Genomic DNA, 14,414 nt, shown 5'->3' on the forward strand with positions numbered 1-14,414 from the left:
ACTACATCTATAGGCAGCAATTTTTCTAAGAATGGCAAAGCTGTCAAGGGGGCAATGCTTGGCACAGTATCTTGCCCAAGGACACATTGACATGCAGATGGGGAAGAGTGGAATTAAACTGCCAATCTTTTGTTTAGAGAATATCCTCTCTACCCCCTCACCCTCAGCCATTATGATTTAATATGATATGAGTGATGATATAAGTTACAAAAGTCATGCACTGAAACATTAGAACAATGTTCCTTCAAATATCAAAAGTAAGAGTGGGCTGTTTGTCAATTTATGCTACAAAACCGTAAGAAAATCCTTTGTTGTAAACTAATCCTTTCGGGATTAATTCTCATTGTTCTTGCGATTCATACTGAGAATCAATCTACTTTGGAAGTAATTCCATTGGTTGCCACAAGATGATGCCCATTACTCTGCTTTTCTCTGCCAAACCATGAAAAGCAGGATCAGACTTCTGACGACATGTGCAACGGAAAAATGGAAACAATCTCTGGCTGGATTAGGGTTGCCAAATCCCTTTAAAATCAATAAATCAATGAATTAGATGCATATTTTTTGGTGACATGAACACGTGGAAAACGAATTATTATGCAGCAATACACTTTAATAATAAACTAATTAATTAACTGAATAAAATAAGAATCATTCTTAAACAGAAACCTGTCTTGCTTAACTTAAAACTGTATACAATAATATAAAACAAGAGATAGAAAGCAGAACATCTATCCTGAAATAGTGCATATTTTTAGTGCAATAACAAAAGTGCAAACAGAATGTCTGTAGAAAAATTGTAAACATATTTGTGCCTCAAAGGCCATGACTGTAGGCTACAGTTGTAGTAATACAGGAATCAAATTTAATCAAAAGGCTGTTAAGTGGGGTGGAACTTCTATCTCTAGGTCCAACCTTCCTCCTTTGATGTGCGCAGCAGGATGAAGTGCTCCCCAGGATGATGTGCAGTGACGATGTGCGGTGACGATGTGCGCTGCAGGATGATGTGTGCCTTAGGATGACGTGCGTAGCACGATGATGTGCGGTGATGATATGGCCACAGGATGATGTGAGATGCACGATGAGGTGCGCTGCAGGATGAGGTGCGCTGCAGGATGAAGTGCGCTGCAGGATGAGGTGCGCTGCAGGATGAAGTGCGCTGCAGGATGAAGTGCGTTGCAGGATGATGTGCGTCGATGTGCGCCCCAGGATGATGTGCAGTGACGATGTGCGGTGACGATGTGCCAAGCAGGATGATGTGCGCTTCAGGATGATGTGCGCAGCAGGACGATGTGCACCGTTGTGCGCCCCAGGATGATGTGCGGGGCAGGAAGATGTGCGCCGCAGGATGATGTGCACTGCAGGATGATGTGCGCCTATGTGTGCCCCAGGATGATGTGCAGTGACGATGTGCGGTGATGATGTGCGCGGCAGGATGATGTGCGCTTCAGGATGATGTTCGCAGCAAGATGATGCTCGGTGATGATATGTCTACAGGATGATGTGCGCCGCACGATGAGGTGCGCACACGATGAGGTGCACTGCAGGATGAAGTGCGCTGCAGGATGATGTGCAGTGACGAGGATGATGTGCGCTTCGGGATGATGTGCGCAGAACGATGATGTGCCGTGATGATTCGGCCACAGGATGATGTGTCCGCACAATGATGTGCGGTGATGATGTGCACAGCATGATGATGTGTGAGGCACGATGTGCGCAGCCGGACGTTGTGCGCCCATGTGCGCCCCAGGATGATGTGCTGGGCAGGATGTGGTGTGCTGCAGGATGATGTGGGTGGTGATGATATGCACAGCAGGATGATGTGCGCTGCAGGATGACGTGGGTGGTGATGATATGCACAGCAGGATGATGTGCGTTGCAGGATGCCGGGTTGCCACCGTCCCTTGAAAAACGGAATGTCCCGTATTTAGGCCGTCATGAAGTACCAGGAGCTGGCGAGTGAGTGAGTGTGTGTGGGTGTGTGCTCCCAGATAGCGCACAGGTCCCGGGGCTCCGCCCCCCGCCCCGCTCACTCGCTCAAAGACACAGCCTTGTTCATTATTCCCAGCCACACAAACAAACACACTCACAAGACCACGACGTTGCAATTACAACTTTATTTACATCACACACACACTGTATCAGCAAACAAACACAACCATGGACCAGTTTCTGATTGTAAAAGTCAGGCAACCGATGCGCCAGTTGTGAAGAAGCAAAAGCTTTGCAAATATGACGAGAGCTATTTGCAGTTTGGTTTCACCGTCACTAGCACCACTGAGCAACGTCCTCAGTGTGTTTTGTGTGCCGAGGTGCTGGCAAATGACAGCACCTCATGAGTCATTGAGTTCAGTCTCTTCATCGATGCAGAGTCCACATAGTGATGCATCCAAGAATCGAAACATTTTCAGACCTCTAGTGTGGAACCTGGTGAAACTAAACCCTTTCAGGACCCTGAAAAAAAAGAAGAAAACTTGCTCTGCCAGAGTGTCTCTTTTGGCTCATTTTGCTGGTCCCAAGCCCGGATAAAGGAGGAGGGTTGGACGTAGAGCTAGCAATGCCGCCCCACTTAACAGTGCTGCGCACACGCTCCTGAGGCGCACATCGTCCTGCTGCCTCCTGCAGCGCACCTCATCCTGCTGGCACATCATCACTGCACATCATTGTGCAGCGCACATCATCCTGCGGCGCACATCATCACCGCACATCATCGTGTGGCGCACATCATCCTGCTGCCTATATCAGCATCACCTACATCATCCTGCGGCGCACATCATCACCGCACATCATCCTGCGGCGCACTTCATCCTGCAGCGCACCTCATCCTGCAGCGCACCTCATCTTGCGGCACACATCATCCTGCCGTGCACATCGGTGCACATCGGTCCTGCTGCGCACATCGTGTGGCACACATCATCCTGCTGCACACATCATCCTGGCACGCACATCGGCTCACATCTTCCTTCAGCGCACTTCATCCACCTCATGTGGCGCACATCAAAGGAGGAGGGTTGGACCTTGAGCTAGAAGTTCCACCCCACATAAAAGCCTTTTGATTAAATTTGATATACTAACGTTTAACCATACAGGACAAAATCGATTTATGTATGTGGGTCCAGATACAGTATTAAAGTCATGACGTTATTTTCAGAAGTGATGGCCTATTTCAATGGCAAGATAAAAAAAAAATAATTAACAGAAGAATATTGAAGCGTATTGCATATACTTTTATTTGAATTTTTTTTGAGCATTTATCTGTGTGAATATAATACTCTTCTGTAGAAGAAAGCTTATTTTCAGTTCTAAACATATTTAGGGTGGTTTTTTATCACTTTCTGTACATATAGTGACCATTGCATTATGCAAATTAGGCGATGACGTCATTTAGCGACATCTAGTGACTTTTAGGACAGCCAATAGCTGCTTTCCTTACTTAGGAGTTGACAACACTGACATTGAGATAAGAGCTCTTTCACGTGCAGCAGCCGCTCACTGACTCACCGGCTGCTTTTTAACAGTGGAAACCAGAGTTTCTCTGGTTTCAGCTGCTCAGAGATCAGCGCCGCAGCTTCTTGATCAGAGAAGAAGCTGCAGTTGGTTTCTACCGAGCTTCAGTATCTGTGTTCGCCTCCAGTCTGACCTGCTCTGACTTTTTTGTTTTGCATGTATGTTGTTTTTATTTATTTCAAAATAGGGTACTTCTTATTTCATATATTTCAAATATGGGGAGGACTCAAATAGCCCTACATAGTTCTGTGTTTAATTTATTTCAAAGTAGGCCTATACTTGCCTGTGTATTTTCTTCTCCTCTTCACAAACGTTTGGTGTTTTTCTTTGTTGGAACTGGTAAAAATAGCATAAAAGTTCAACAGTTTTCTTTATTGTCGTTCTAAAATTTCATAAATGCAACAAACTATAGTTTAGTATAGTATAACTTTTAAGCATATATTGTGGCGTGCACTCATGGGTGTGTCCTCTCACCCAGTGGGTTGATGGGTAATGTTAGAGGCTGTAGCTATATATACTTCCCGTATGGGGAACATGTGCTAGTTCTTCCTTGCTACTGAATAAACGACAGTAAACAGTACCTGCGTCTCTGCCTTTCCTTGTCTTGCCACATTGGTGACCCCGTTTTTTGGACATGTTCGAGGTAGAGGAGGATAGTGTCCCTTCCTCATCGGGGGAAGATGTATTTTCTTCCCCGGCGCCCGTGGACCGTGTCTCCACAACGACCAGCTCCGCGGAGCACGTTAAACTGCCAGAGTTTTGGCAGAACGACCCCGCGCCGTGGTTTCTGCACGTCGAGGCTCTTTTCCATCTGCGAGGAGTAACGGCAGACGACTCCAGGTATTTTTTGGTGGTCGCGGCTTTGGACCAGCAATCCACCCGGCGCGTGATGCAGCTCCTGCGAGCCCCACCACTGCGCGCAAAGTACGCCCCCATCAAGCAGCTTCTCCTCCGGCGCTACAGCTTGTCAGCCGCGGTGAGAGCGGACAAGCTACTGTCGCTTTCCGGTTTGGGCGATGGTTCGGCAGTGGACCTGATGGACGAGATGCTGTCGTTGCTGGGCTCCGAGGATGATGGTTTCCTGTTTCCGCACATCTTTCTGCGCCAGCTCCCGGTGCAGGTGCTCGCAGCCCTCGCCAACTCTTCTTGTTTGTCACGCCAATCCTCTGGCTCCCATCCACTCCCATGTTAAATCGTTGTGCTGAACACACCGGACGCTGAAGCACTGCGCTGCGCCGTGGCTGCCTCGCGCCGTGCAGCGATCGTTTCAGCGTCGAGTCTATTTTTTCCGCTTGACGCGAGCGTGGCGGACCGGATCCTGCTGACTTCGAGGAACGTCTCCGTGCAGAGTGTGGCCGTGGAGTCCTTGCAGCCGACGTTGGAGGACGAGGTTCCGGCATTGACGGCTGCAGTTTCCACCCGCAGACAGCGCGGCCAGCTGTGTTTCTTCCATCAGCGCTTCGGCAGCAAGGCGCGCCGCTGCGTTCCTCTGTGCGCGTTCGAGGCACTGGGGAAAAGGAAGAGCCGGCGCTCGGTAGCAGCCGTGGGCGCTGGCGAGCAAGAGGAGCTGCTGTTCGTTCATGACTCCATATCAGGTAATCAGTTCCTGGTGGACTTCGGTTGCAGAAGAGGATGTCTTCCAGCGCTTACTGGCGGAATTTCCTTCGCTGACAACGCCCGCATTTTCTGCCGCGGTTACTAAACACGGCGTGGAACATTTCATTCCCACTGCGGGTACGCCCCTGTTTTTGCACGTTCGCGTCGCCTCGACACCGTGAAGTTAGCCACCGCGAAGGAGGAGTTTGCTACCATGGAGCGTTTGGGGATCGTTAGGCGGTCCAACAGCCCGTGGGCTTCGCCGCTCCACATGGTGCCAAAGGCGGACGGGTCTTGGCGGCCGTGCGGTGACTTCCGCCGTTTAAATAACATTACGGCCCATGACCGTTATCCCATTCCGCATGTTCAGGATTTTTCGATTCGTCTGGCGGGCATGACAATTTTTTCTAAAATCGATTTGGAGCGAGGTTATCATCAGGTGCCTGTGCGGGCAGAGGACGTGCCCAAGACTGCAGTCATTACACCGTTTGGGCTTTTCGAGTTCCTGCGAATGCCGTTCGGCCTTAAAGGCGCAGCGCAGACGTTTCAGCGCTTGATGGACTCAGTGTTACGTGACCTCGCGTTTGTTTTCGTCTATTTGGACGACATCTTGGTGGCCAGCCCGTCGGTTGATGAGCATTTGTCGCACCTTAGGCAGGTTTTCCAGCGCCTTGATGGACATGGTCTCATTGTCAACACAGCCAAGTGCCAGTTTGGGCTGTCTGTCATGGACTTTTTGGGCCATCGCATTTCGTCGCAGGGTGCGGTTCCTTTGCCCTCGAAGGTGCATGCGGTTGCGGATTTTCCCCGTCCGGTCTCGGTCAGGTCGCTACAGGAGTTTTTGGGCATGGTAAACTTTTACAATCGTTTCTTGCCTTGTGCGGCCCAACTCCTGCAACCATTGTATGGTGCTTTGAAGCTTAAGAAAGCCAAGGACCAGGTTGACTGGACCCCTGTGAGAATCCAGGCTTTTGAGGGGGCTAAGGCTGCCCTGGCTAACGCGGCGCTTCTGGCGCACCCCGCGTCTCGGGCGCCCATCCCCCTCACGACCGATGCTTCGGATGTGGCTGTCGGTGCAGTTGTGGAGCAGCGTGTTGCGGGTGCGTGGCAGCCCCTTGCATTTTTTAGCCGCGGTTTGCGAGACAGTGAGCGAAAATACAGCGTGTTTGACCGGGAACTGTTAGCGTTGTACCTGGCTACGCGTCATTTCCGTTTCCTGCTGGAAGGCCGCCCTTTCACAGCCTATGTTGACCACAAACCATTGACGTTTGCTATGGCGAAGGTGACAGAGCCATGGTCTGCTCGCCAGCAGCGCCATCTAGCGGCGATCTCCGAATTCACAACGGACATCCAACATGTGGCGGGTAAAGCGAACCCGGTGGCAGACTGCCTGTTGCGGGTGCTGGTGTGCCCTGTGCATCTTGGGGTTGATTTTTCAGCACTGGCTGCCGATACCCGGGTATCGTTGCACTGAGAGCTGCGAGTTCCGGTCTGGAGCTGGAGGAGGCAGTGGTGCAAAATGGTGGGCCTGCCCTCCTTTGCGACGTCTCCACGGGCCGCCCCCGCCCGATGGTGCCGGTTGCTTGGCGCCGTCGGGTCTTTGATATGGTGCACTCTCTTTCTCATCCGGGTGTCCGGGCTTCGGTGAAGTTGGTGTCTTCGAAGTTTGTGTGGCCTGGCCTTCGCAAAGAGGTCAAAGAGTGGGCAGCCACATGTGTGGCGTGTCAGCGCGCAAAAGTTCACCAGCACACTAGGGCGCCCCTCGAGCCATTTTTGATTCCGGCCAAGCGTTTTGATCATGTGCATATTGACCTTGTGGGGCCTCTTCCCCCTTCCCAGGGTTTTACACATCTCCTTACCATGGTAGATCGGACCACTAGGTGGCCAGAGGCGGTTCCTCTGTCTTCCACGACATCTGCGGACGTGGCACGCGCTTTTCTTTCAGCTTGGGTCTCGCGTTTTGGTGCACCGTCTGATATCACCTCTTACAGAGGCCCGCAGTTCATTTCGGATCTCTGGTCGGCGCTAGCAAAGTCTTTGGGCACACAGGTTCACCGTACCACTGCCTACCACCCCCAGGCTAACGGTCGCTTAAGGCGTCATTGCGGGCTGCCCTCTCAGATGCAAACTGGTTGGATCGGTTGCCGTGGGTAATGCTCGGGTTGCGCTCGGCTCCTAAGGCTGACCTGGATGCCTCGCCTGCAGAGTTGGTGCTCGGTCAGCCGCTCCGCGTCCCAGGAGAGTTTCTGCCTCAGAGCTCGGCCCCCTTTCCGGTTCCTGTTGCGCGTCCTGCGTCACAGGCCGCTTGTGCACCGGTGCCTGTGCATCATTTTTCTCCTCGGTCTTTCGTGCCAACGGATCTCGCGACCACTCGGTTTGTTTTCGTGCGTCACGATGCTCACCGGTTTCCCCTCCAGTCCCCGTATGACGGCCCGTTTAGAGTGTTAGAGGCGGGTTCTAAAAGTTTCATTCTGGACAGGGCGGGCGCAGGGAGCGCGTTTCGTTAGACAGGCTTAAGCCAGCTCATCTGTTGGCCGGCGAAGAGGTGCTACCGGCCCGGGTTCCCCGTCGTGGTCGCCCCCCTTCTAAGACCCCTGTGTTGTTTTCTCCAGTTGTGCCTCCTGATCCTGTGCCTGTTGTAAATGATGTCCCTTCTGCCTGTTGCCCTTTCACAGCCTATGTTGACCACAAACCATTGACGTTTGCTATGGCGAAGGTGACAGAGCCATGGTCTGCTCGCCAGCAGCGCCATCTAGCGGCGATCTCCGAATTCACAACGGACATCCAACATGTGGCGGGTAAAGCGAACCCGGTGGCAGACTGCCTGTTGCGGGTGCTGGTGTGCCCTGTGCATCTTGGGGTTGATTTTCAGCACTGGCTGCCGATACCCGGGTATCGTTGCACTGAGAGCTGCGAGTTCCGGTCTGGAGCTGGAGGAGGCAGTGGTGCAAAATGGTGGGCCTGCCCTCCTTTGCGACGTCTCCACGGGCCGCCCCCGCCCGATGGTGCCGGTTGCTTGGCGCCGTCGGGTCTTTGATATGGTGCACTCTCTTTCTCATCCGGGTGTCCGGGCTTCGGTGAAGTTGGTGTCTTCGAAGTTTGTGTGGCCTGGCCTTCGCAAAGAGGTCAAAGAGTGGGCGGCCACATGTGTGGCGTGTCAGCGCGCAAAAGTTCACCAGCACACTAGGGCGCCCCTCGAGCCATTTTTGATTCCGGCCAAGCGTTTTGATCATGTGCATATTGACCTTGTGGGGCCTCTTCCCCCTTCCCAGGGTTTTACACATCTCCTTACCATGGTAGATCGGACCACTAGGTGGCCAGAGGCGGTTCCTCTGTCTTCCACGACATCTGCGGACGTGGCACGCGCTTTTCTTTCAGCTTGGGTCTCGCGTTTTGGTGCACCGTCTGATATCACCTCTTACAGAGGCCCGCAGTTCATTTCGGATCTCTGGTCGGCGCTAGCAAAGTCTTTGGGCACACAGGTTCACCGTACCACTGCCTACCACCCCCAGGCTAACGGTCGCTTAAGGCGTCATTGCGGGCTGCCCTCTCAGATGCAAACTGGTTGGATCGGTTGCCGTGGGTAATGCTCGGGTTGCGCTCGGCTCCTAAGGCTGACCTGGATGCCTCGCCTGCAGAGTTGGTGCTCGGTCAGCCGCTCCGCGTCCCAGGAGAGTTTCTGCCTCAGAGCTCGGCCCCCTTTCCGGTTCCTGTTGCGCGTCCTGCGTCACAGGCCGCTTGTGCACCGGTGCCTGTGCATCATTTTTCTCCTCGGTCTTTCGTGCCAACGGATCTCGCGACCACTCGGTTTGTTTTCGTGCGTCACGATGCTCACCGGTTTCCCCTCCAGTCCCCGTATGACGGCCCGTTTAGAGTGTTAGAGGCGGGTTCTAAAAGTTTCATTCTGGACAGGGCGGGCGCAGGGAGCGCGTTTCGTTAGACAGGCTTAAGCCAGCTCATCTGTTGGCCGGCGAAGAGGTGCTACCGGCCCGGGTTCCCCGTCGTGGTCGCCCCCCTTCTAAGACCCCTGTGTTGTTTTCTCCAGTTGTGCCTCCTGATCCTGTGCCTGTTGTAAATGATGTCCCTTCTGCCTGTTCCACCCCTGCGTTTGCGGACGGGGGTCAGCGTAGCCGTTATGGTCGCCTCGTAAAACCCCCTGGAAGGTATTGACTTTTGTCCAATTTTTTTTCCATCAGGGTGTTCGGGGGGGGGGGGGGGGGGGGGGGGCTGTGTGGCGTGCACTCATGGGTGTGTCCTCTCACCCAGTGGGTTGATGGGTAATGTTAGAGGCTGTAGCTATATATACTTCCCGTAAGGAGAACATGTGCTAGTTCTTCCTTAGTACTGATTAAACGACAGTAAACAGTACCTGCGTCTCTGCCTTTCCTTGTCTTGCCACAATATAAAACTTTATTAACTCTGTTATCAAATATGTTCTGCCTCTCCAGACAAATTTTATTTGGGGGAAGATCGGGCAAAATGGCTCTTTTGATAGTAAAGGTAGCCGACCCCTGCTTTAGACCTATGCTAGGTGGGATATCTAATGGACAACCTAAGTACTGCAAGCTAGACTAAAACTAAGAAGGATAAAAATTACTAAACTTAATATGCATTTTCGTCTAAAGACTAACGCCGGGTTCACACCGGACGCGTAAGCGACGCCGAAGCGAGGCGTAAGCGCAGCGCCAATCCTCTGGCTCCCATCCACTCCCATGTTAAATCGTTGTGCTGAACACACCGGACGCTGAAGCACTGCGCTGCGCCGCGGCTGCCTCGCGCCGTGCAGCGATCGTTTCAGCGTCGAGTCTATTTTTTCCGCTTGACGAGAGCGTATCGCACCAGGAAACACACTGAAAAACGATTTTAAACGATATTGACGACATATTTTATATGATACAAATTATCAAATATGCATCCCATACTTTGTATTCACCCTCTGTTGTCCTGGAGTTTTAATTTTACCACTTTTACCGACAACATTATTAAATGTCCCCCTCTGCCCATCCACTACAGCCACACAAGCAGTGATACAGATAAAAAGAGAGAGAGAGGGGGGGGGGGGCTACGTATTCTCCACATAGGCTTGAGTGGAGAATACGTAATTTACCCCCGACCCCCGATTTTTTACAGAGCAAACAGCGAAGTTCTTCAACATGGATGACATTAAATTATTAATTGAAGTGGAGAAGTGCAGTGAATTGTATGATCCTCGGAACATGTTGTATAAAGACAAGACTAAAAAGGACACATGTTGGGATGCTGTTGCAGTTAATTTTGGAGCAACAAGTAAGTATATGCTTGGAAAAAAATATGAAATGCTGTTTTTACTGCAGGCTGATAACAGTGGCGCTTCGGCGTCGCCACCGCGCCCGGTGTGAACCGCCAAGCGCCGGCGCTCTAGGGATTAGCGCTTACGCGTCGCTTCCGCATCGCTTACGCGTCCGGTGTGAACCCGGCGTCAGACTAAGACTAAATCAAAAATAGCTGCAAAAATTAACACTGCTTTATATGAAAATTTACGGTAAACTTGTTCCCAGGCAATGTCCTGCTCTGGGATCAATGAGCTGACAGCATATTCACACACGAGTAAGATGATACAGAATAAGCTCATCCCATTGGTCGAGGAGGTACTGTTGCTCGTGGAGAAGATAGTGGAAGATAAGTAAGTAGAAGGATAAGATAGTAGAAGACAACAAAGCAGCATGGGTGAAAGTGACACAGACACTGCTTTAGAAACACAGGGAACTAAAACTTTTGAATGTGGTCTTTTAAACATTAGATCACTGTCATCAAAAGCTGTTTTAGTTAATGAAATAGTTTCCGATTACAACATAGATTTATTATCCCTCACTGAGACGTGGCTGCATCCTGATGAATATGTCAGTCTAAATTAATCTACTCCCCCCAGTCATATAAATTCACATGTTCCCAGAGAATTTGGACGAGGAGGTGGAGTTGCTGCTATTTTTAACTCCAGTCTATCAATTAACCCTAAACCTAAACTCAGCTACAAATCATTTGAATGTCTGGTTCTTAGTCTTCCACGCCAATCCAGGAAACACCAACAGCCAATCATATTTGCTGTAGTTTACCGTGCTCCCAGGGCTTATATTGAATTTTTATTCAATTATTGAGTTATTGTTGGTGACTTTAATATACATGTTAACAATAAGAAAGATTGCCGTAGCATAGAATTTAGTTCAATACTAGACTCAATTGGTTTCAGTGTGTACACCAACCTACTCATTGTGGTAACCACACACTTGACCTTATATTATCGTACGGTGTCGGAATTGAACATTTAACAGTACTTCCGCGTAATCCAGCTCTATCAGACCATAATTTAATAACCTTAGATTTTTCAATAACTGAATATATGCCAATAATAAAAAACTCATTTTCTAGATGTCTACCTGATAGTGCTGTAGCTAAATTTAAAGAAAATAATTCCAATTACATTTAAACCCGTATTATCCGTAGATATAAAGAACAAATTCTTTAAAAACCCGAGCTCCATTGAGATCGACCACCTCGTTGATAGCTCTGCAGACTCATTACGATAAACATTAGACTCATAGCCCCTCTAAAAAAGAAAAATGTCAAACATAATAAATTAGCTCCGTGGTATAATTCCCAGACAAATGCGTTAAAACAATTATCAAGAAAACTAGAAAGGAAGTGGCGCTCCAGTAACCATGTTGAAAACCTCATAGACTGGAAGAATAGTGTTAAAGAATATAAAAAGGCTCTCCACAAAGCAAGAGCTGCCTACTATTCAAAACTAATAGAAGAGAATAAAAACAACCCCAGGTTTCTCTTCAGCATTGTAGCCAGGCTGACAGAGAGTCACACCTCCACCGAACCCAGTATTCCTCGATCCCTAAATAGCAATATCTTTATGACCTTTTTTAATGATAAAATTCTAACTATTAGAAATAAAATCAACCATCTCCTGCCCTCATTTTGCACTTATACCCTCCCAACAACAGAGATTTCAGAAACAGCTGAGAATCCTACCAATTACTTAGACAGCTTCTCTCTGATCACCGGTGATCAGCTTACCAAATTAATCTCAGGTTCTAAACCAACAACCTGTATCTTAGATCCCATTCCTACAAAATTACTTGAAGAAATTCTGCCCCTAATTGATAGTTCGTTACATAAGACAATCAACCTGTCATTATCATCAGGTTATGTACCACAGTCTTTTAAAATAGCAGTAATCAAACCCCTTCTCAAAAAACCCACTCTAGACCCAGAGGTTTTAGCCAATTACAGGCCAATATCTAATCTCCCCTTCATGTCTAAAATCTTAGAAAAAGTCAGCTGTGTGAGTCTCTCCAGGAAAATAATATATATGAAAACTTTCAGTCGGGGTTTAGAGCCAATCACAGTACAGAGACAGCCTTGGCAAAAGTCACTAATGACCTTTTAATAGCCTCAGATCAGGGACTTGTGTCTGTCCTCGTTCTGTTAGATCTCAGTGCAGCATTCGACACAATTGACCATCATGTTCTATTACAAAGACTCAAACAGTTAATTAACATTAATGGAACCGCCCTTAACTGGTTTAAATCGTACTTTTCTGATCGCTCCCAATTCGTGCAAATTAATGATGAGTCATCTGTGCGCACCAAAGTTAACCATGGTGTTCCACAGGGCTCTGTGCTCGGCCCAATTTTATTCTCATTATATATGCTTCCACTAGGAAACATTATCAGGACACACTCTGTAAATTTCCACTGCTATGCGGATGACACCCAGTTATACTTATCAATAAAACCTGAACAAAGTAATCAATTAACTAACCTTCGAGCATGTCTCAAGGACATAAAAACCTGGATGACCCGCAATTTTCTCTTATTAAACTCAGACAAAACAGAGGTTATAATACTTGGCCCCAAACACCTTAGAGAAACATTATCTAATGATATAGCTGCCCTAGACGACATTGCCCTTGCTTCCAACAAAACAGTCAGGAACTTGGGAGTGATCTTCGATCCTGATTTATCCTTTAATAGTCACTTAAAACAAATTTCTAGAACCGCCTTTTTCCACTTGCGTAATATCTCAAAAATTAGAGATGTCCTTTCGCAAAAAGATGCAGAAAAACTAGTCCACGCCTTTGTTACATTGAGACTGGACTATTGTAATTAATTATTATCAGGCTCCAGCAGTAAGTCGTTAAGGACTCTACAGCTTGTCCAAAACGCCGCAGCACGTGTCCTGACGAGAACAAAGAAAAAAGAGCACATTTCTACCTGTGTTAGCATCGTTACACTGGCTTCCAGTTAAATCCAGAATAGAATTTAAAATTCTCCTCCTCACCTTCAAGGCCCTTAATAATATGGCGCCATTTTACCTTAAAGAGCTGTTAGTATCTTATAAACCCGCTAGAGCACTCCGCTCCTAGAATTTAGGCCTACTTGTCATCCCTAAAGTCTATAAAAGTAGAGTAGGAGCCAGAGATTTTAGCCATCAAGCTCCTCTGCTGTGGAATAATCTACCACTTTCAGTTCGGGAGGCAGACAGCATCTGTTCGATTAAGAGTAGGCTCAAAACCTTCCTTTTTGATAAAGCTTATAGTTAGAGCTAATTAGTGCGGCAGAACGTTACTTGTTCTATTTCTTGACACATGACACACGGAGCTTCTTTTTCCAGCTTCTCCTTCCTCTTCTCCATCCCTATCCCCCTTCCCCGGAATCCCTTTGCTTCATCACCCGCAGATCCAGGGCCTCTGTGGCCGCACCATGGATTGCGGTTTGTTGATCGCGCACAGGGGGTCGCGATGGTGGATCCAGTGTGGCGGATTCTGTGTCGTGTGGGCTGGTCGTGGTGGTGGTGGCGGACCCTGTGTCGCGTTGGCATCGGGTATGGGCATTGGACCAGGACCGCGGCGGTGGCTCGTGGTGGGTGGCGGTGGACGGTGACTGTGGACTTGAGTGGCGTTCTTGTCTGGATGGTGGATCATGGTCCTGCTGGTTGCTGACCATGGACTGTGATTGCAGCGGGACTGCTTGGCATGTCATGTTGGGGTTGTCCTTCGGGATGCTTACCCTCATCAAATGCTGCTATAGACTTTAATCTTTAATCTTGAAGACTTTAATCTTGATGATGTTTTCCTGCACGTGGCATCTATTGCACTTCTGTCCGTCCTGGGAGAGGGATCCCTCACATGTGGCTCTCTCTGAGGTTTCTACGTATTTTTACCCTGTTAAAAGGTTTTTTTAGTAGTTTTTCCTTACTCTTGCTGAGGGTTAAGGACAGAGGATGTCACACCCCTGTTAAAGCCCTATGAGATGAATTGTAAT

The sequence above is a fragment of the Platichthys flesus genome, chromosome 1 (assembly GCF_949316205.1).
Source record: "Platichthys flesus chromosome 1, fPlaFle2.1, whole genome shotgun sequence".
NCBI lineage: Eukaryota > Metazoa > Chordata > Actinopteri > Pleuronectiformes > Pleuronectidae > Platichthys > Platichthys flesus.